The following is a 22,247-nucleotide window of genomic DNA, read 5'->3' as shown; positions in this document are numbered from 1 at the left end:
CTCTGAGTTTCCTGGTAAGTTAGGGTCCAATACAGGGATTTGTGAAAACAGATTGCATTGGTAATTTTTATAAAGACTTTGCGGTAATCGGATAAATAAATAAAGTGTTGGGTTTGTTGTTTGCGTTGATGAAAAACAAATAAATAAAGGCAGGGGATTTGAAAAAAAGGCAGTTATGTGATAGATGCAATGAGTATGCGATGAATGGGTTGAGAAGATCTTTAGCTAGCGTTACTCGGGAATGTGTCAGACTATGCGATCATGTTACAACTATGCACAGCAAGTCATTTTCCAATGTAAATGCGATGCTCCTAAGTCTAGGGCGCATGTGTTAAATGCAAAAGTGTCCATAGTGCTTATCCCTAACTCTCTACTCTTGCCTTGTGTGATGATACAAAATGCATGAAGGCAAGTTGACCGCATACAATCATATCCTATCTCTAGGATGCATGCGATGCGTTGATAACAAATAGTGCTCATTCTTAAGCTCCTATCTCTTGATTATGTGTTCTAATCTGGTTCTTCTGAGCCTAGATTCTAACCTAACCTTCCCAAGTCTAGATCCTGTCCACAGACTACCCTCCCGAGTATCTCTAATGGACGAATGAAGCATATATAATACAAGATAATCGCAAGAATGAAGATTCCCTAGTTGTGCTAGCTAAATGCTTCTCAACCCATTCAACTGATTTAGCTACTCATGCATGAATAACAAAGTGAATAGATATAGAGAAAGAAATTTCATTCTTATAAATGAGTTGAGTACAAAATGACAATGGAAGTTAAAGGTAGAGAGCCTGGTAGCAATTCCTTGCTGACCGAGGCTTTTTGAAATCTCTATTCTGATCTAAAGATGTTCCCACTTCGCAGACGTCGGCCCTCTCTCTATCCTTGAAGCTTCCAGCACTCTCCAAGCTTTACTGGAACGATCTGCCAGCATAACTTCCTCCCTTGCATTCGGTTTAAAATGAAAGAAAACTAAGAACAAAGACGTGCAAACTGAAGTATGAAATCTCTAACTCCTAAACTCGTGAACCACTTTTCTAAAGAATGCCCTTGGTATTTATAGAGCATCCATGGTGAAAGGCGGCTTCTCTCTCATGGTTGTACAGATGGGACGACTTTAATTCCTGACTAATGCGTCGAATATTTTCACCGAAAAAGCTGAATGTACTTTGTGATCGTTATCGGTTTTTCGAATTCGTCTGTCATTAGCTTATGTCCCATTGCGCTTAATTAGCCTTTTCACTCGGATGCGCCCACTATGTTACGCTGACCAAGTTGCGGCAATCCTTCTCCGGGGAATGTTTGCGAGCATGATCGACGCAAAGCCTTGCAGTGAAGTTGCGCTTGATCAATAATTTCCTATGATCGCAATTCTTGCATTGTGTCAACACATATTCTGCACAAAAATACAAAAATTAACTGTTCTAATGCGTTGAATGCATATAACCGCAATATTATGAATTTTATGCTTAATGGACTCAAGTTAACGTATTTCATCAACGCAATCCAACATTGTTTAAGACTTTAGCACTATGATAACGTGCATTTCTACTCGTCATCACACCTCCAAATTTAAACAATGCTTGTCCTCAAGCATCAACTAAAGATTCCTTTAGCAAGTCAACCGTAATGTCCCTAGATTTCTCAAGGATACTGCATTCAAATCCTATATACCAAAATTTCCTTAAGTCTTATTCGAGTCTCTTCTTAAAATATTTCTAAGACCTAGGGACTTCAAGTTTACCTTTCAAAAGGACTTTACTAAATTCCGGGACATCGCATGATTTATTTCAATAAGAAAATTTTCTACCGAGATGTCAAATGATTTTATCCTTGCATAAAAATTTTCTTCATTGATATATTTTTTATTTTTTATTTTTTTCTGACCTTGCGCTAATCCAAGTGTCTTGTCTTCGTTTTGGCTTGCCCTCACGTGTGTCATGCAGACATCCAACTACGAGCAATGCATTCTTTCTCATACTAAACTCATAACTATTTAGCAGTGGAGTTGCGGTCATTTATTTATGCGTTGATCCTGGTGTCTTACTTTCGTTTTAGCTTGCCTCCACGTGTGTCATGCGGACATCCAACTACGGGTAAGTGTCTTTAACAACTTAACTCTTATCAACATGGGTTTCCCATTGCGTTGACAGTGAAGTTGTTATTCTCAAAATATATATATTTTTTAAAATAGCAAGGTCGGAAATAGATACCTCACCTCCAAATTTAAAATGCGGCAATGTCCTTATTGCCAAAAGATTAAAATAAGTCATGCGATATTCTTAGAATGCGTTGTACAGAGAGTTTGAAAGAAAGCTAGCAAATCCCTAACTTCTAGAAATATTTTACAAGGTAACTATCTTAAGATTAAGTTGACTCTAATATATATGAAAGACATAGAAGCATATTTTTCATCATTGAAATCATACTTGGCAAAGAGACATTATGCGGTAAACTACTAAATTTATCTACATCAAATGATTGCGATGATCAAAGAGGATGCGGTGATAAAACTTTTTAAAATTAAAATGCAATGTGATAGCGCAAAATTTGAAATAAAGATAAGGAAGAGTACACCCTCAAATTTTGCGTTGTCGCCCGCATTATGTATTGACGCACCCATCCTTGCGGCGATCTATCTTCTGTGGATTACGGTGATGGAGTGAAATCATTTGCTTCTTCATGTAACATCTCCATAATCCTGTGCCTTAATCTTTGTAAACAAAAAAAGAGAGGGTCAAATGATTTAAAACAAAACAAAAAGTTTTTTTTTATAGAAGTAAAAATGAGTAAGATGCAGATAGCTTAAATAATTGTCGAAGGGATAAGTGTTCAAGAGTCAAGTAATGAGTAGTCTGGGTTTTTCAACTTCTCAGAGGCTTTTTCTGGCTGGAAATCACCTCTGCAACATGCTTTAACTCGTTGTCCATTAACCTTATATGTCCGGCTGCTATCCTCAGTGATCAGCTCCACCGCACCATGTGGAAATATTTCTTTAATGATGAAGGGACTGAACCAGCGTGATTTTAATTTTTTCGGGAAGAGCCGCAGTCTTGAATTGAAGAGTAAGACCTTTTGCCCGACTTGAAGGTTCTTACCGCATATGCATTTGTCATGCCAGCGCTTGGTGCACTCCTTATACATCTTCGCATTCTCATATGCGTTGATCCTCTATTATTCTAGCTCGACCAGCTGCATTTTTCGCGCTTCTCCTGCTTTCTTCAAATCAAAATTCAGTTTCTTTACCGCCCACAGTGCCTTATACTCGAGCTCCAAAGGCAAATGACACGCCTTACGAAATACCAACGCATACGGGGACATACCTATTGGTGTTTTGAATGTGGTCCGGTATGCCCACAACGCATCGTCAAACTTCGTTGCCCAATCTTTCCGTGAAGGCTTTACTATCTTCTCAAGTATCAACTTAATTTCTCGATTGGACACCTCGGCCTAACCATTTGTTTACGGATGGTATGCGGTGGCCACTTTGTGGAGGATATTGTACTTACGCAGCAGCTCCTTGATATTTTGATTGACAAAGTGGAATTCTTCATCACTTATGATGGCACGAGGAGTGCCAAATCGAGGGAAAATATTTTTCTTCGAGAACTGAGAGACTACCGCCACATCACTTGCGGCGCATGCTATTGCCTCTACCCACTTGAAGACATAATCGACGGCCAATAAAATGTAATGCTTGCCAAGCGAGGGAGGGAATGGCCCTATGAATTCAATCCCTCATACGTCGAATAATTCCAGCTCCAAGATAGTGTTCATTGGCATTGTGTTTTTCCATGAAATGTTGCCTGTCGTTGGCACCAATCACATTCCTCATTGCGTAGTCAGCATGTGCATCCTTGAATAATGTAGGCCAAAAGAATCCACTTTGCAAAACTTTGGTTGCAGTGCACTGCCCTCCAAAGTGCCCACCATATGGTGAGTCGTGACATTGTGACAATATGCGTTGTTGAGCAGCATTTGGTATGCATAATCGAATAATCTGGTCTGCACTTCTTTTATACAGAATTGGCTCATCCCAATAATAATGTCTACATTCATGCTTGAGCTTCTTCTGTTGGTGGTAGGTGTAATCTTCAGAAAATTCCTCACAAACTAAATAATTGACGATGTCCGCATACCAGGGAAATTCTTCTATGTGTAATAGCTGCTCATCTGGGAATACGACACTCACCTCAGGCTCGTTGCGGTCAACCTCAGGATTTTTTAGTCTAGACAAGTGATCCGCAACTTGATTCTCTGTCCCCTTCTGGTAAATTATTTCGATATCAAATTCTTACAGAAGGATAACCCATCTGATCAACCTCGGCTTTGCATCCTTCTTTTTCGTTAAGTATTTGATCACCGAGTGATACGTGTGGATGAGTACCTTTGTTCCCAACAGATATGCCCAAAATTTTTCCAATGCAAAAATCACTGTCAGGAGTTCTTTCTCTGTGGTGGTATAATTTATTTGAGCAGGGTTTAATGTTTTACTCGCATATACGATGGGATGCAAAAAATTTTTTCTCTTTTGCGCTAAAGCTGCCCCCATCGCATACCAACTTGCGTCGCACATGATTTCAAATGAAAGTGTCCAGTCCGGTGCAATCAGTACGGGTGCGAAAATCAGAGCATTCTTCAAAACTTGAAATGCGTTGAGGCAATTGTTGTCAAACTCAAATTTTCTGTCAGTCTCTAACAACGCACTCGGTGGTCGTGCTATTTTAGAAAAGTCTTTGACAAACTGTCTGTAAAATCCAGCATGCCCAAAGAATCTTCGCACAGCCTTCACGCTGGTTGGAGGTGGAAGTTTTTCAATTGCTTCAATCTTTGCTTTGTCCACCTCCAACCCATCCCGAGAGACCTTATGTCCCAACACTATGCATTCCTTCACCATAAAATGACATTTTTCCCAATTGAGCACCAGGTTCGTCTCTTCACATCTCTTCAGAATCTTTTCTAGGTTGGCTAGGCAGACTTCATAAGTGTTCCCATAAACGGAGAAGTCATCTATAAATTTTTCCACGGAGTCCTCGAGATAATCTGAAAAGATGGCCATCATGCACTTTTGGAACGTGTTTGGCGCATTACAGAGGCCAAACGACATGCAGCGAAAAGCAAATGTTCCATATGGGCAGGTGAATGTGGTCTTGTCTTGATCTTCTGGAGCTATCATGATTTGATTGTATCCGGCATAACCATCAAAGAAGCAGTAAAAATCATTTCCAGCTAGACGGTCTAGTATTTGGTCGATGAATGGTAGAGGGAAATGATCTTTCTTTGTGATTGCATTTAGTTTGCAGTAGTCCATGCATATGCGTCATCCAGTGATGGTTCTTTGCTGTATTAATTCGTTGTTCTCATTCGGGACTACCATCATTCCGCCCTTCTTCGGCACATATTGCACAGGGCTGACCCAAGTGTTATCTGCTATGGGATAGATAATGCCCGCATCTAGCCATTTGTAATCTCCTTCTTGACGACCTCTTTCATCGCAGGGTTGAGTCTATGTTGATGTTAAATTGTTGCTTTGTGGTCTTTTTCAAGACAAATGCGGTGCATGAAGTACGCATGGCTAATTCCTCTGATCTTAGCGAGTGTCCAGCCAATTGCTCGCACATGTTTCTTGAGAATGCTCATCAACGCATTCTCCTGGTCTTTGTTGAGCGCAGAGGAAATTATAACTGGCAGCTTCTCATTCTGCCCCAAAAATGCGTACTTTAAATGGGTTGGTAGGGTCTTCAATTCAAGTGTTGGTGGTTCCATAGGGAAGGTTACGTTGTTTTTCGTTCTTCTTTTGGCTCTACTTCTTACTTTGCGATCATTTCTTCTTCCTTGTTTGTTTTTGTTACAATCGCATTGCAGGCAGCACGGATGCGCTGGCATCCTCTTCTTAATACTCTTCATTAAACTTTTCTTTTTCAATCAAATTCAGGTCATCATTAGAATCTTACAGGTCTTCTTCATCCGGAAACCTCATGGCACGAATTATATTAAACTTGAGCTTCTGTCCATTGATACTCAAAGTGATTTCTCCTTTATGCACATCAATTTGAGCACGACCTGTTGATAGAAAAGGTCGCCCCAGAATGATGGGCACATCTTTGTCGGCCTCATAGTCTAAAATGATGAAGTCAGCTGGCGGGATAAATTTGTCAATTGTTATCAGCACATCCTTCACCTTTCCTTCTGGATGAACCTAAGATCTGTTAGCCAGTTGGAGAGTCACTGCCGTGGGCACAAGTTTCCCCACATTTAGCTGTCTAAAGATTGACAGAGGCATCAAATTTATGCTGGCTCCCAAGTCACATAAGGCTTGCCCGATATATAGTCCTCCTATGGAGCATGGTATAGTAAAGCTCTCAAGATCGCTCATCTTCAGTGGGATTATTGATTTGGAACTTTGCGTTAACGCCACCGTGGCAAATTTTTTAGTTCCCCTCTTCTTATTACCATATCCTTCATAAACTTGGCGTAGGCAAGCATTTCCTCAATCGCTTCACTGAAAGGAATATTAACATGTGATTGCTTTAACATAGATAAGAAGCGTTGGTACTGTACCTCTTCGTTTTTATTCTTCCTTAGTCTCTATAGGAAAGGTGGTAACTTAACTTTCATGGTTCCCATTTCAGTTGGCTTCGAGGTTGACGCAACCTTCGGTTCTACTACTTCTTTTTCTCTTTCTTCTTCTTCCATTACTGTAATCTCAGGTTCAGCCGCAATGGAAGTTGTTCTACTAAGCTCCTTCTTTTCTCCCTCTACAGTCTTCCCACTGCGCAATGTCACAACCTAACATTGCTCCTTACCTAATCCCCCCGGGTTGCGTAAAAGTTCGGTTGAACTTGGCAAAACCACTTGTGATCTACTCTTCAACTCATTCGAAATCTGGCTCATCTGTAATTCGAGATTGCGGATAGACGTAGCCTGACTTTGAAGTACAGTCTCATTTTTCTCTATGTATTGCTTCAGTAGGCTTTCCATAGAAGAGAATTGTGGTGGTTGTGAGCTACTTGCTTGACTTCTCGGTTGACCGTTGTTGTGTGGGAAGAATCCTAGTGGCTCTTCTTTTTGCGCCACGAGTTGGAAATTTTGTTGTTGATTCTTCCAAGCAAAATTAGAGTGGTTTCTCCACCGAGGTTATACGTGTTTGAAAAAGGGTTATTCTTTACACAGTAGACAAATTATGGATTTTACAGGCAATCTTCCATCGCATGCCCATCACCGTAAGTCATGCACCTTGCAGTTTTTGACTTATTGTGTTGATTTGCCCGGTTTGCGGTGTTGGGCTGTTGATCGCAATTCCTTGGATTAAATTCATCATTGCGGTTATCTGGTTTTGTAATGAAGCAATGGAACCATTATTTGCATCAGAGTCTTTGAGTCTCAATCTCTGGTCGCTCTCTCTCTAATCTTCATGGTTCTAAGAGATGCAATCCAAGATATTCTTCGCCTCATCATAAGTTTTATCAAGCAGACCACTAGCGACTGCCGCATTGGCAGTGGTCTGCGAAGTAGGATTCAAACCATGATAGAAAATCTCCATTTGAAGGCAGTCTGGTAACCCATTATGTGGACAATCCCGGACTAACCTTTTAAACCTCGCCCAAGCATCGTTGAGCGATTCGTCCATGTCTTGTTCAAAATTTTTAATCAATTTCTTTCATCTGGCATTCTCGGTGGGTGGAAAATACTTCTTCATAAATTTCTCCACTACCTGTTCCCAAGAAGTGATCTCTCACGATTCGAGAGAATATGCACATTTTCTATCCTGATTACAGAGAGAAAATGGGAATAACATTAGTCGAACTTCTTCAGCAGAGATGTTCGGGAGCATAAAAGTATTGCAGATTTCAATAAAATTTCAGGGGTGGGCATGTGGGTCTTTGCTACGCCTTCCTCCGAATTGACCTGCAGTCTGGATCATCTGCAGCATCACCAGTTTCATTTCGAATCTGCTTCCGTCGAGGGCAGGCCAGATAAATAAATAAAGTGTTGGGTTTGTTGTTTGCGTTGATGAAAAAGAAATAAATAAAGGCAGGGGATTTGAAAAAAGGCAGTTGTGTGATAGATGCAATGAGTATGCGATGAACGGGTTGAGAAGATCTTTAGCTAGCGTTATTCGGGAATGTGTCAGACTATGCGATCATGTTACAACCATGCACAACAAGTCATTTTCCAATGTAAATGCGATGCTCTTAAGTCTAGGACGCATGTGTTGAATGTAAAAGTGTCCATAGTGCTTATTCCTAAGTCTCTACTCTTGTCCTATGTGATGATACAAAATGCATGAAGGCAAGTTGACCGCATACAATCATATCCTATTTCTAGGATGCATGCGATGCGTTGATAACAAATAGTGCTCATTCTTAAGCTCCTATCTCTTGATTATGTGTTCTAATCTGGTTCTTCTGAGCCTAGATTCTAACCTGACTTTCCCAAGTCTAGATCCTGTCCTTAGACTACCCTCTCGAGTATCTCTAATGGACGAATAAAGCATACATAATACAAGATAATCGCAAGAATGAAGATTCCCTAGTTGTGCTAGCTAAATGCTTCTCAACCCATTCAACTGATTTAGCTACTTATGTGTGAATAACAGAGAGTGAATAGATATAGAGAAAGAAATTTCGTTCTTATAAATAAGTTGAGTATAAAATGACAATGGAAGTTAAAGGTAGAGAGTCTGGTAACAATTTCTTGCTAACCGATGCTTTTTACACTGAAATCTCTATTCTGATCTAAAGATGTTCCCGCTTCCGCAGGCGTCGGCCCTCTCTCTGTCCTTGAAGCTTCTGGCGCTCTCCCAAGCATTACTAGAATGATCTGCCGGCACAACTTTCCTCCCTCGCTCTGCCTTAAAATGAAAGAAAAACTAAAAACAAAGACATGCAAACTGAAGTATTGAAATCTCTTAACTGCTGAACTTTCGTGAACTCCCTTTCTAAAGAAATGCCCTGGTTAATTTATAGAGCATCTATGGTGAAAGGCGGCTTCTCTCTCATGGTTGTACAGATGGGACGACTTTAATTCCCGACTGATGTGCCGAATATTTTTCACCGAAAAAGCTGAATGTACTTTGTGACCGTTATTGGCTGTCAACTTAATTCGGATTTGACTGTCATTAGCTTTATGTCCCATCACGCTTAATTAGCCTTTCACCTGGATGCACCCACCATGTTGTGCTGACCAAGTTGCGGCAATCCTTCTCGGGCGAATGTTTGCGAGCACGATCAACACAAAGCTTTGCGGTGAAGTTGCACTCGATCAATGATTTCCTATGATCGCAATTCTTGCATTGCGTCAACGCATATTCTGCAGAAAAATACAAAAATCAACTGTTCTAATGCGATGAACGCATACGACTGCAATATTATGAATTTTATGCTTAATGGACGCAAGTTAACATATTTCATCAATGCAATCCAACATTGTTTAAGACTTTAGCACTATGATAATGTGCATTTCTGCCCGTTATCATCTATCTATCATTGTCTATCTCAGATAGATACTGATACTGCTTTATCTCTATCTATCTCAGATAGAAAATAATAAAACTCTATCTCTATCTATCTCAGATAGGCAATGATAGTATTATGTTTGTTGGTACTTATTATTTTCTCGTATTTATCTATTAGGTTGATCTTATTAGCAACACTGAATACAAGATAATGGATGGAGATAAACAGTTCATAGTGAAGCTAGATTTGGGATCTAGCAGTTTTCGAGTATGGGATTTTGAGGAAATTCCATGTGCACATGCACTTGCCATTCTTCGAATGCTTAATTTAGATACATAATCTTATGTATCTATCTTTTATTATAGAAGAACATTGTCAGTAACATACAGTGATTGTGTTCAAACCGTTGGAGTTCATTTGGATTGAAGAGCTGAAGATGATGTCATGAAAACATACCTCCTATTATTAAACGTCAAGTTGGAAGACCTAAAAAACAAAGAATTCCATCTGTAGGCGAATTTAAAAGTTCATCAAAATGTACTTTTTGTAATCATAAAAGTCATAATAGTAGGACCTGCAAACTAAACCAATTAATCAAATGATTTAATCATTATTTTTTTCATTGTAATATATGTATAGACAGATTGATTGACATTAGAGTTTATGAATGGTATTTTCTGATTTCTTCATGTCTTAAGTTGTAAATATTTTTAATAGTATCATCACTTTTCAGTGGAACTAAAAAATATATAAAAACTATCTATTGATATCATGTAGGTGATAGGCACAAAAACTAGTTGTGATAGTCACAGATAGTGTCAATCTGACTCTATATACTGATATCAGGTAGGTGAACTTCAGTCAGAAAATCAGTAGATAGACATAGATAAACAACTATATGTGTCTATCACTATGTAAATAAATTATGACGTCTATTTGAATCTATCAGTAGGTAGTTGCAACATTATCTAACATTAAATATACAAACCATGATTGCTTTCCTAATTGTACATCACACATTTATTGCAACTATTTCTATCTATCTTAGATAGACAATGGTAGAACTATATCTCTATCTATCTTAGATGGACAATGATAGAACTATATCACTATCTTTGTCTATCAGAGATAGACTATGATAGAGTTCTATCATTGTCCACCTGAGATAAATAGAGATAGAATACTATCAGTATCTATCTGAGATAGACAGAGATATAAAGTGCAAAGATATAGAGTGCAAACCATATAGAAACCGATATTATTGTTTACTTTCCCCCAAATTTCAAAATATAGGAACTAAATTGTTGCTTAAAAATACTTTCAAACTAAATTGTGAATAATTTAAAGGTTTAACGGCTTGAATTATTACATATTAGAGGGTGCAATAGTGTTTTTTAAAGCTCAAGGTGGAATAAAGTGCAATAGTCATCTAGGGTTTAAGCACTAGGCACAAAAAAAAAGCACGAACTTTTTTTTGTGAGGCACACTATATATAAAAGTATTACATTAAAAAAAGAAAACATAATTGAAGTAGAAATATGGGAAAAAATGATCCCAAACACAATAAATTTTGCATTTAGGCTTAGTAAACTTGATTATTTTAGTTAATAATGAAGGAAAACCCCTAATTATCACTAATTTTTAAAAATAATGAAAAAGCCCCAGGGCTCAATGGACTTTGGGGCTTCACAAAAGGTGTGTGCCTTATTCTGTGAGCCTCACCTTTTCAACGTGAGGCACTAGAACTGCTACTTGAGCTTAGGCTTGTGCCCAAGAGGGTTTTTTAAAACACTGGTTAGTCCATTTGGTTATTTTGTCATTAATGAAGGAAGTTGCATTTCTTTTACTTGAATTGAGTTGGGTACTCGAATTTGTATTAGTTGGGTGCAGATTTGTTTTAATTTAAGCACTAATCTAATCACCCCCAAAATGGAGTTTGTCTGTCTTTTGGGTCACATCTATTATCAGCTAATAGCCAACCATTTTCTATGTTATGAATGAACTGTTATTTAGGAACTGGTATTATTGTTTACCATTGAAGTTTACCACTGTCTATCACAGATAGACAATGATAAAACTTTACCACTATCTTCTCAAATAGACAGCGATAGTGCTCTATCTTTGTCTATTTCAATTAATAGTTATCAATAATAGATCCACTCATATAAACAAGTATGTATTTGTTGGGTTGTATGTCCAGAAAACTCGTGGTTTGTAAACATTAAATATATTATATTAATAATAAATATATTGTTGAGGTTTATTCAGTAAAGTTGTTATTGAATATGTGAATTGTACCATTTTAAACTTTAAATCCATTAAGAACCGTTGGCTATAGCATGAATACTTGAACTTTATGTGGAAACATACAAGTTGATCAAGTTCGAGTAATAGCCAAAATGGTCTATAGTATGGGGAATAGGCTAGGTACCTTATCCTGTGGATACTATGGATGCAACTCACTTTGTAATTGTTACTATAGTAGTAAAGTGTCAAAAACGACGTGATCTTAAATCGTTCATGTAGAGACATGCAAGTGAAGGCATTTTATGCAATGAGTTTTCATAAGATCGGACCACGAAATAGTCACTTTTACTTTATAACACTATTTACTGATAAGACTGACTATTTCAATTCGATGACCTAGGTAACTCGATTTTAATCTTGAGCTAACTATGTGAAGGACTGTGAGGTCCAATGCGGAAACGGGGATCGGTCCCAATTTTAATTTCACATAATAGAAAATTACATAGAACAAAGAAAAATCTGCATTTCGATTAATTACAACATGTTAAGAAAAAGATTAGAGAAGAAATAGAGTTTTGCAATACTAACCCTTGAAGTCACAATTTCTTCTCGAATTTCTCTCCTTGATCACAAACACGTCAACTCCTTGGATCATGAACTCACCAAAATACAGCAACCCCAATCCAATATTTGGATACCACCAAAAGAGAGTCTTTTGTATTCTCTCTAGGGGATTGAGAATTATAGAGAGAGTTGTGGGCTTCTCTATTGATTTTGGGAGAGGGAAAAAGAATTAGAAGAAGAGGAAATTTTTATCATTCTTGGACAGTACAAAAAATATACAGATCCCCTGTTTGTTTTTTGGAGGAAGAAGATAATCTCTATCGTAACTTCCTCTTTCCCACGTATTCCTTAGAGAGAAAATAAAGTGAGGGAGTTATACTTCCTTCTAAATTAAATTCAAAGAATCTACATACATACATACATACATACATACATACATACATACATACATACATATACATACACACACATACATACACCTGTCTCTTATACACATCTAGATGTGTATAAGAGACAGGACTTATAGTTTTCATATTGTATCAAATATAATGCAATATAACCTATAGATTGAATTCTCTCAATAATATATGAAATTTAATATAAATCAAATTTATATTGAATATATTAATTCAATTTATATAATTAATATTTGAATCATATTCAAATATTTATATCTTCTCAAATTAAACTTTATATTATAATGTATCAAATACACTATATTAATTACATCACATATAATTAAATTAAATTAATTATATCATAGGTAATTAATTTCCTCAATTAATTTGAAAAATTCAAATTAATCCAAAATTAATTTTCAATAATCCCTATTGAGCTAGGATCTTATGGATCGATAGATTAAAGCTTCAATAGTACTTGGATAATTAATTAAAATTATTTAATTAAACTATCCAACATCCATTAACTACCGATCACTCCACTAAAGATCAACAATTGCATTCTTCATACTACAGATATATTTTGTATCTATTGGATATAACCAGTAAATAGTGTGATGACCCTTCACAAATTGCTCATAAGTATAGTTGGGCCAAAATTACCGTTTTGCCCATGTAGTTACATCTAACTCTTTAAGTCCCACTGATCCCTCTAATGAACAATAAGTCATAGTTCACCTATGATCAAACCCCTGTCGGGCCAAGAGAGAATGCAGAGCTACATTGTTCAAGCTCCGAAATTAGCCCTTAAGGGAGAAATCTATCTACTTACCTTGACATTAGGGAAGGAGCGAATTTCATCTTATGTAGCTATGTTCTCAGCTCCCTAGTCAGACACCCCAAAATGGTAGGCTTATTGAGTTGACGATCTGGCCACTCTCACCCATTCAAACTAAAGAACTGCCTTCATAGGCAAGAGTTCACAACTCACTCAGGATTTAGGTCATGTCACCTAAAGTCATCTCGGTGAAATGTAAGTCTTTATTATTAACGGCATTATATAATGAGATTAGTCATTTTGTGGTCATATCTTATACAAACACTTTTTTATAGAACACCCTTACTCACATGTCTCTACGTGAGTGATCAGGATCATATCATTTGTAGCACTTTACAACAATTGTAACATCTACAAATCGGGTCGTATTCGTAGTGTCACTAGAATAAGGTACACAGCCTTATCCATCCACTACAGACCATTTAGGTTATCACTTAAACATGATCCACCTGTATGTCTCTACATACATGTTTAAGCTACAGAATATAACCTTGGATGTTTATTTATTGGTTTTGTAGCTTCATGCTACTAAATGTCAAATAAAATACCTCAAATTTTATTAAATAAATAAATCATTTGTACATTACAATTACAAACTACAGAACCCATGGGATTTAGAGCGTCAACCCCAATACTATGAACTTCTGTTATTCAAGATTATTCTTTAATCTTCATGGGTAAGAGTGGCTCAACATCGCCGGCTCAGTAAACCTCCCATTTTAAGGGTAAGATCAGATAGATAGCTAAGGACGTGGTTCTACAAGACGAAATTCACTCCCACCTGCTTCTAGGGTTAGTAGAGAGATTGTTCTCTTAATTACTGACTCCATGTCTTGAACAAGGGACCCCGCCATTTCTAAGACCTGAGAGGGACTCGATTTTGTGGTTGGACCTTAAACAAATTGCTCTAGAGGATTAGTGGGACTTAAGGAGCAAGATGTAATTTTAAGGGTAAAACGATAATTTTGACCCAACTGTAATTATGAACAACCTATGAATGATTGACTTATTAATCATGGTTAAATCAAGTATACAGAAATATATATACAGTGAGGAGAATGCAGCTACTAGGCTTTAGTGGAGTGTCCTGGTAGTTCACAAATAATGATTAATTGGGTTAATGAGTTTAACCTATTAATCTCATATCGTTGGAGCTCATGATCTGTAGGTTCATTAGATTCATTTGCTAGCTCAATCAAACTAAACCTTGGAATAGTTTGATGAGAAAATTTGAAACGTTCAAATCAAGTTTAGGGATTATTGATGTTTAATTGTTGAATTAAACAAATTGGAGAGTTGAAAATATTTAAATATGATTTAAATATTGTAAACATGAATAGAGATTCATGTTCGGGATAGGTGTTTTATTAATTTAATATTCAATATTATTCTAATTTAATTAATTAAATTATTTAATTAATTAAAATTGATTGTATATTTGAATTACTTTTAATAAATATTAAAATTGAATTTATAAAATTCAAGAAATTCAAAATTCAAAAATTCTTTTTAAATTAATTGTATGAAATTGCATCAATTGGGAGTTCTACAAAGATTGTAATTTCTAAAACCCTAGTTGTGTTTTATGAACATGCATGCTTAATCTCTAAAATTAATGTAGCTAGATTGCTTAAGATCCTAATTACTTTCGTATGTTAATTGTTAACTCTAACAATTGGTATTAGAGCATGATTCAAGCACTTAATTTACCTTAATTTTAGTTTGATGAGTGTTTTTCATGAGATGAATGCAATGGTTGCTGAAATGGATAATTTACAGTTTTTGCATGTAGATTTACGTTCAATTGTGTTGCAATTATTATAATTGGCTTATGTTTATGGGTCTTGTTATGTGAAGAATGGTCTGTAAAATTGTTAGGGTCATTAGAGTTGAAATTATGTTGTAATGAATAAGATTTGGAGCATGTGTATTAGAAATTGAAGCTAGTTTCTGTTTCTTTCAAGAGGCATCGAGGTGCTATTGAAGAGTTGTCGCGGCACTGTGATAGAGCACTATCTCTGTCTATCTCAGTTTAAAGTTATCAATAATAGATCCACTCAACTAAACAAATATAGAGTGCAAATGATATAGAAGCTATAGAAACATATATTAATGTTTATCATTGAAGTTTATTACTGTCTATCTAAGATAGATAGATATAGAATACTATATCTATCTATCTCAGAGACAATGATAGAACTCTATCACTATCTATTTGAGATAGACGGAGATAGAAGTCTATCTTTGTCTATCTCAATTCAAAGTTATCAATAACAGATCCACTCAACTAAAAAAACAATATAGAGTGCAAACGATATAGAAACTATAGAAATAGATATTAGTGTTTACCATTAAAGTCTATCACTGTCTATCTCAATTCAAACTTATCAATAATAGATCCACTCAACTAAACAAATATAGAGTGAAAAACCATATAGAAACTATAAAAACAGATATTAGTGTTTACTATTGAAGTCTATTACATTCTATCTGAGATTAGATAGAGATAGTACTATCTCTGTCTATCTCAATTCAAAATTATCAATAATAAATCCACTCAACAAACAAATTTAGAAATATAAAGTGTAGTACTATCTCTGTCTATCTCAATTCAAAGTTATCAATAATAGATCCACTCAACAAACAAATTTAGAAATATAAAGTGCAAACAATATAGAAACTATATAAACAGATACTAGTGTTTACTATTAGACTCTATCATTGTCTATCTCAATTCAAAGTTATCAATAATAGATCTACTCAACTAAACAAGTATAGAAATATAGAGTGCAAATGATATAGGAACTATAGAAATAGATATTAATGTTTTCTATTGGACTCTATCATTGTCTACCAAAGATAGACAGAGATAGTGCTCTATCTCTATCTATCTTAATTCAAAGTTATCAATAATAGATCCACTCAAATAAACAAGTATAGAAATATAGAGTACAAACGATATATGAACTACAGAAATAGATATTAGTGTTTACGACTAAAGTCTATCACTGTCTATCTGAGATATTCTATCTTTGTCTATCAAGATAGACAGTGATGGAACTTTATCACTGTGTATCTCAGATAGACAGAGATAGTGCTCTATCTCTATCTTTCTTAATTCAAATTTATCAATAATAAATGGATTGATTAAAGTTTTTGCTAAAGTTCCTAATATAGATAGTTGACATACAAGTACATTATTAAATAAGCACTATTAAATAAGCATGATGCACAACAAGTATGTATTGTTATTAAAGTTCTATTGATACATGGAAAATTTAAAGTTATCAACTACTTTAATTTTACCTTCTTCTTCTCTTCAACTTTCATTATTTTCTTTCATTTTCCTTTACTTCCATCAACTTTGACCCCTTTTCTTGCTTACCATCTAGTTAAACAAAATTAGGTTCAATAATGTTTAATAAGTATGACTAACTAGAAGAATTAATGAAATGAAAACAAAAGAGAATGACTAGAACCTTGAAGGATTTGATGATAGATTGTAATCTTGAAGAATCAAAAGCAGCAATAGGAGAAGAAGATGAAGCAGTAGGACAGAGGAAGAAGAAGAAGGAGAGACAAAAAAATGAAGTAGCAATGGCCAGAGAAGAAAATGAAGTAGCGGAAGAATGAGAAACCGACGAGATAGAGGACAATAGATGGTTATTGTGTAGTATCTAAGGATATGTTGCCGTTGGAAGAAGAAGACGTCGAAAGACACGGGTATCAGGCATAAACGTGGGTTTTGGATAATCCAATTAATCATTGGGCTGGTCGTGATTTTTTGTTTAGGCTGGGATATTTTTGGTATTTCACATGTTGGGTTGAGCTTTCTTCCATCCGTTTTGGTTTCTTTTACAATTTTACTATTGATTGTAAATAATTTGGACTTTTTTATTACATTTGAAAAGAACCATTGTTTTTATTTATTTTAAAAATAATAAAATAAAAAATTTTAACAAAAAAAATTGATAGTTTTGTTATTTTTCCACCGAAAATAAATTCTGAAAGGGAAATAATGTGTTTGGAATTATTCAACTAAAAATTTTAAAAAGAAAAAACTTCTTTGCATGCTACTTCTCAAACTTGCCAAATTGAAAATAAATTACAAAGTAAAAACATTCCAAAATTCTAAAATAATAATAAAAAGCAATTATAACTAGTCGGGACAAGAATATTCTAGTAAGATAAAGTTATTGGATACAAGTTGGGTTCATTTGACACAATTTGTCGAATTTTTTACCATCAATCCAACGTAGTCTTAAAATATTAATATATTCTAAAATCAAACCATCCCCCATTAAAAAAATCTTATAATATACTGTGTAAATAAACTTTAGTAGATAATTCTGATTAGATTTTGTAAATAGTTCAATATATAATCTCTTTCTTGCTTAAAAAATGAACAAATTATATCAAGCAAATGGTACACTAAAAAGAAGCAATAAAAGACGAAGGTTATTATAAGTCAATAAAAGCCATCAAATTGACCTTCACAATTTTAAAACCTTTTTTAAGAACTGAAAACAAGAGAATAAAACGACAAAGACAAAAAACAAAAAACAAAAAAACAAAAACACAAAAACGAAAAGGGAAAATCATTTTCAAACAACCATTTTTCGAAATATTTTTTTTGACGGCGAGAGTTTCAACTCCTTTGACAAGATTGCAAATTTACAACATCAATCGTCATGTGTGTTGGAAGCTGGCTGATGGCTAGCCCCACTTTTTTTAGTTTGGGATACTAACCTCTACGAGCTTCCTTTATTCTATTTTATTAAAAATTAAAGATTTGTTTAGATGGTTTAGAGATAAAAAAGTTTTTCAAAAAAACTATTTTTATTTAATCACTATTGATAAAATCTATTTAATATAGATTTTGAAGGTTTTTAAAGAGTTAAAAATACTATTTGAGAGTCTATTTGGAGTGATTGTCAAATATTTTAATTTTTTAAAATGATTTATTTTCAAAATTAAATACTTGACAAATTAAAACAAACACACTCTAAAATAGCCCACAAAAACAAAACAAAGAATTAGACTATTTTGTCCATTTACAAAAATACTACAAGAAAGATATTGAAAGTTGTTCGGCATAGAAAGTATGTAAGTTGTTTATTTTTAAGAGTTTATATATCAAAAATTTTCCGTGTGTTTTGATCCAAATATATTTTTTAAGTGAAAGTGAGTATAACTCAATTAATATTTAAATGTGTTAGTAACTACGAAGTTTGTGATTCAAATTCCTCTACCTTACTAAAAATATAATAATATGTATATTTATATAGTGGTTGAAATCTCTCCATGTTTGTGCATTGACGCTCTCATCTAGTTGGGATAGTGATTGAGGTGGTTCCTTCTGCAAAGGATATGTTGCTATTTTCTAAAACGGACTATTTAACTTTGTCATTTATCTTGTTAACATTTTATTTATTGGCAAATTGTAAGAAATACTCTTGAACTTTGTACTTTTTATTAAAAATTCAAAAATACCGTTACCATTTGTTTTAGATGGAAACAACTAGTATTTTGTTTAAAAAATGCCCTTAAACTTTTAAAAGTATAAAAAATATTCGTAAACTTAAAGAAAATTCAATAAGACCTTTACTATTAGTATATAAATAGAAACTTTTAATACATCATTACAAAAACAACTCTAGAATTTCAAAAGAAAATATATTAAATGCTCCTATAGTTAGTATAGTGATCAATGTTTGAAGTTTCCTTGAGTTCGAAAAGAACCAATTTTATAAAAAGAACTATATGAATATCTCTTTTTCATATGAATACTCAAAATTTTCTTTTATTTGTCCAATTCTTAAATCCATTTTCTTAGAAATTAAAATAAAAACCAAAATTTTAAGGTCATACAATGATTGACTTCTTAGCCAAATTCCAAAAACAAAACTAATTTTTTCAATTCTATTCTTTTTCATTTTCAAAATTTGGTTTAGTTTTTTAAACCATCGATAAAAAAATAGATAACAAAGAAATAAATTTAGAGGTAGAAACAATGTTTTAGACTTAATTTTCAAAAATAAAAACAAAAAACCAAATAATTACTAAACATAATTTATGTTAAAACATAAAATCTCACCATCTCATAAAATTCCAAAATAAAAATCTCCCCTTAAAACATACAAAGATGATAAATAGCCAAATACAAAAAAAAAATGTAATTTGCTATTAATACACACTTAACTTTTAATGTACAATCTTATTAAAAACATTTAAATAATCATGATCTCCTATTATTCTTTTTCTTCTTGTTATAGTTTATATACCTTAACTGAAGTTGACAATTTTGTTTATTTATTTAAGATAAACAAATATCAAAGTACTGATAACAAAAAGGAGAAAGAGGGTTTGAAGAAGAGAGATGGGAAAAAAGAGGAAAAATAGAGAATTAAGAGGGTATTAATGGTTTTTGTTCATATAATAACAATATTGGTTTTTATTATTATTACTATTATTTTTTTTGTTGCCAAAATGAGCATAACTCAAGTGCATAGTGTTTGTACAATCAACTTCTTATAATATATATATATATATATATATTATATCAGTATTTTTAAACTATTTTTAGAAGTTTAAGAGTATTTTTTAAAAAAGTTTAAAAGTTTAAAAGCATTTTTGGCAAAAGATACAAAATTTGAGGGTATTTTATATAATTTAGTCTTATTTATATATTAATGAGCAATACATGGGTGCATCTCTATCTTTGTGTAGTTAAAACCTACTCTCATCACATATAAAAATTATAATAAAAATATGAGGAAAAATTTGAAAAAAATTTATCACGTAATAAATTATAGTTAAAAAAATTTGTGAGATGCAGGGTAAAAGTTTGTATTTTTTCTCTATTTATAAAGTTACGGGAACGAACTTTTCATTTATTTTTAAAAACTAGTTTGAGAACATCTGTGATAGGCTTATAGCACTTGGTTCAAAATCTTTATAGCTTAAAATTTTAAACAAATGTACTTTTGATTAAATTTAAATAGTATAAATATTTAATGTTAAATTTAAAAGTAATGAAAAAGATTATGATTAAGACTAATTTCATAGAATAAAACATAAATAATTGGACAAATATAATTTTTTTTTAGATATTGGAATTGGAGTTTAAAAATAAATAAAGAGTAAAATGGAGAAAGAGAAATTATTTCAAATGATAAAACTGTTAAAAATATTTACCAGATATAACAAAATTTTAGAACTACCAATAATAAACGTTGATAGACAATGATAGACTTCTATCAGTGTCTATCAATGTCACTGATAAACAATGATAGAAGTCTATCAATGTCTATCAGCATCTATCATTGATAGTTCTAAAATTTTACTATATGTTGTATATATGTTGGTTTCTTTTTCTATATTTTAAAACAATCCATGGAAAAATATACTTTCATTTATAATTTTAAAGGGTCTTGATTAAATGTAATTATCAACATCTTTAATAATGATATACATTTAAGATTTTCTAAAAAAAAAAAAATGAAACCATGGTGTATCTTCGTGGAATTTTTAAAAATGGACAACTATTATTATTATTTTTAATAAAAAATTAACAATTTAAAATTACTTTAGTGACTACTTTGTCAAAATATTAACCATAAACATTGAATTCAAATGAAAGGAGCAAAACATAGTGAACAAAGACGGATTTAGTAGGGGGCTAGAGCCTCTCCTCAATTTTATGCTCTTTATATATATATATATATAGAAAAAATGGCATTCTATCCAAATCACTAGTTAGTCCATTGATAAATATGCCTTCCAGCCCTCACTAAACCTAGGTTCAAATTTCACTCATTACATTAATTTTTATTAAATTATATAAAGTCCATTATCAACAAAATTTCTGGATCAACTAATTGTAAAATAAAAAAGGTAGAGAATGATGTGAAAGTAGAAAATGATGTGAGAGAACAAAATATGAATTGTTGAAAGATACGAGGGCAAAAGATAAATGTAACATTAACTTTTTATAAAAAAAAAAAAAAAAAATGTATGAAAGGTAGGCGATAAAGGGATGGTGAGTGCGAAGATTCGTTATTAAAAAAGTTAAAGATATAGGGGTAATTAGAAATTCTCCCCTCTTATTCCATTATAATGTAGTATAGATTTTTGTAAAAATATATATATATATTTGTGAAAGTATTTACGCACATTATCATTAAAGATAATAATATAAATATATATTTTACCTCCTTTAGACAAAACCGACCTTAGCTCAGTTGGTAGAGCGGAGGACTGTAGTTGGAATGTTCCATCAGGTATCCTTAGGTCGCTGGTTCGAATCCGGCAGGTCGGAATATTTTTTTCCATTTTTCTTTATTCTAATTCTCATATAAGTATAATTTTTTATTTGCTTGAGGAATCTTAGTTCCCATAGTTCGTGTAAATACAGTTTTACTATGTTTTTCAAATGAACAAAGTTCCCATAGTTCATGTAAATACAGTTTTACTATGTTTTTCAAATGAGCAAAACCACATTTTGCTTCGAGGGAACGTCACTCTTTTTTTCCTCATTTTCTTCTTTTTCATTTTCCTTTACAAGCATGTCAAAATAAGTTATAAAAATTAGATCCATACTCCTACAATATAAATTTTACAAAAATAACAAAATCGATTAGCCCTGCCCAATTTAAATGAGGCATTGAAATTGAAAAGTAAAAAATACCTCCACTGGTTCATTGAGTTCCATATAGAATTTGATTGCTATTTGAT

The 22,247-nt window shown here is 33.5% G+C and overlaps 1 non-coding gene across 1 annotated transcript; it reads left to right on the top strand.

Moving 5' to 3' along the window:
• The first annotated feature begins 21,739 nt into the window (after positions 1–21,739).
• Positions 21,740–21,831, top strand: TRNAY-GUA. Its single transcript is given in 2 exon segments — positions 21,740–21,776; positions 21,796–21,831. It is a non-coding gene; the product is annotated as a tRNA-Tyr (tRNA).
• Positions 21,832–22,247: the final 416 nt, after the last annotated feature.

The sequence above is a fragment of the Benincasa hispida genome, chromosome 10 (genome assembly GCF_009727055.1).
Source record: "Benincasa hispida cultivar B227 chromosome 10, ASM972705v1, whole genome shotgun sequence".
Lineage (NCBI taxonomy): Eukaryota > Viridiplantae > Streptophyta > Magnoliopsida > Cucurbitales > Cucurbitaceae > Benincasa > Benincasa hispida.
The sequence above is the reverse complement of the archived record's forward strand: the minus strand, read 5'-3'. Positions and strand labels throughout refer to the sequence as shown.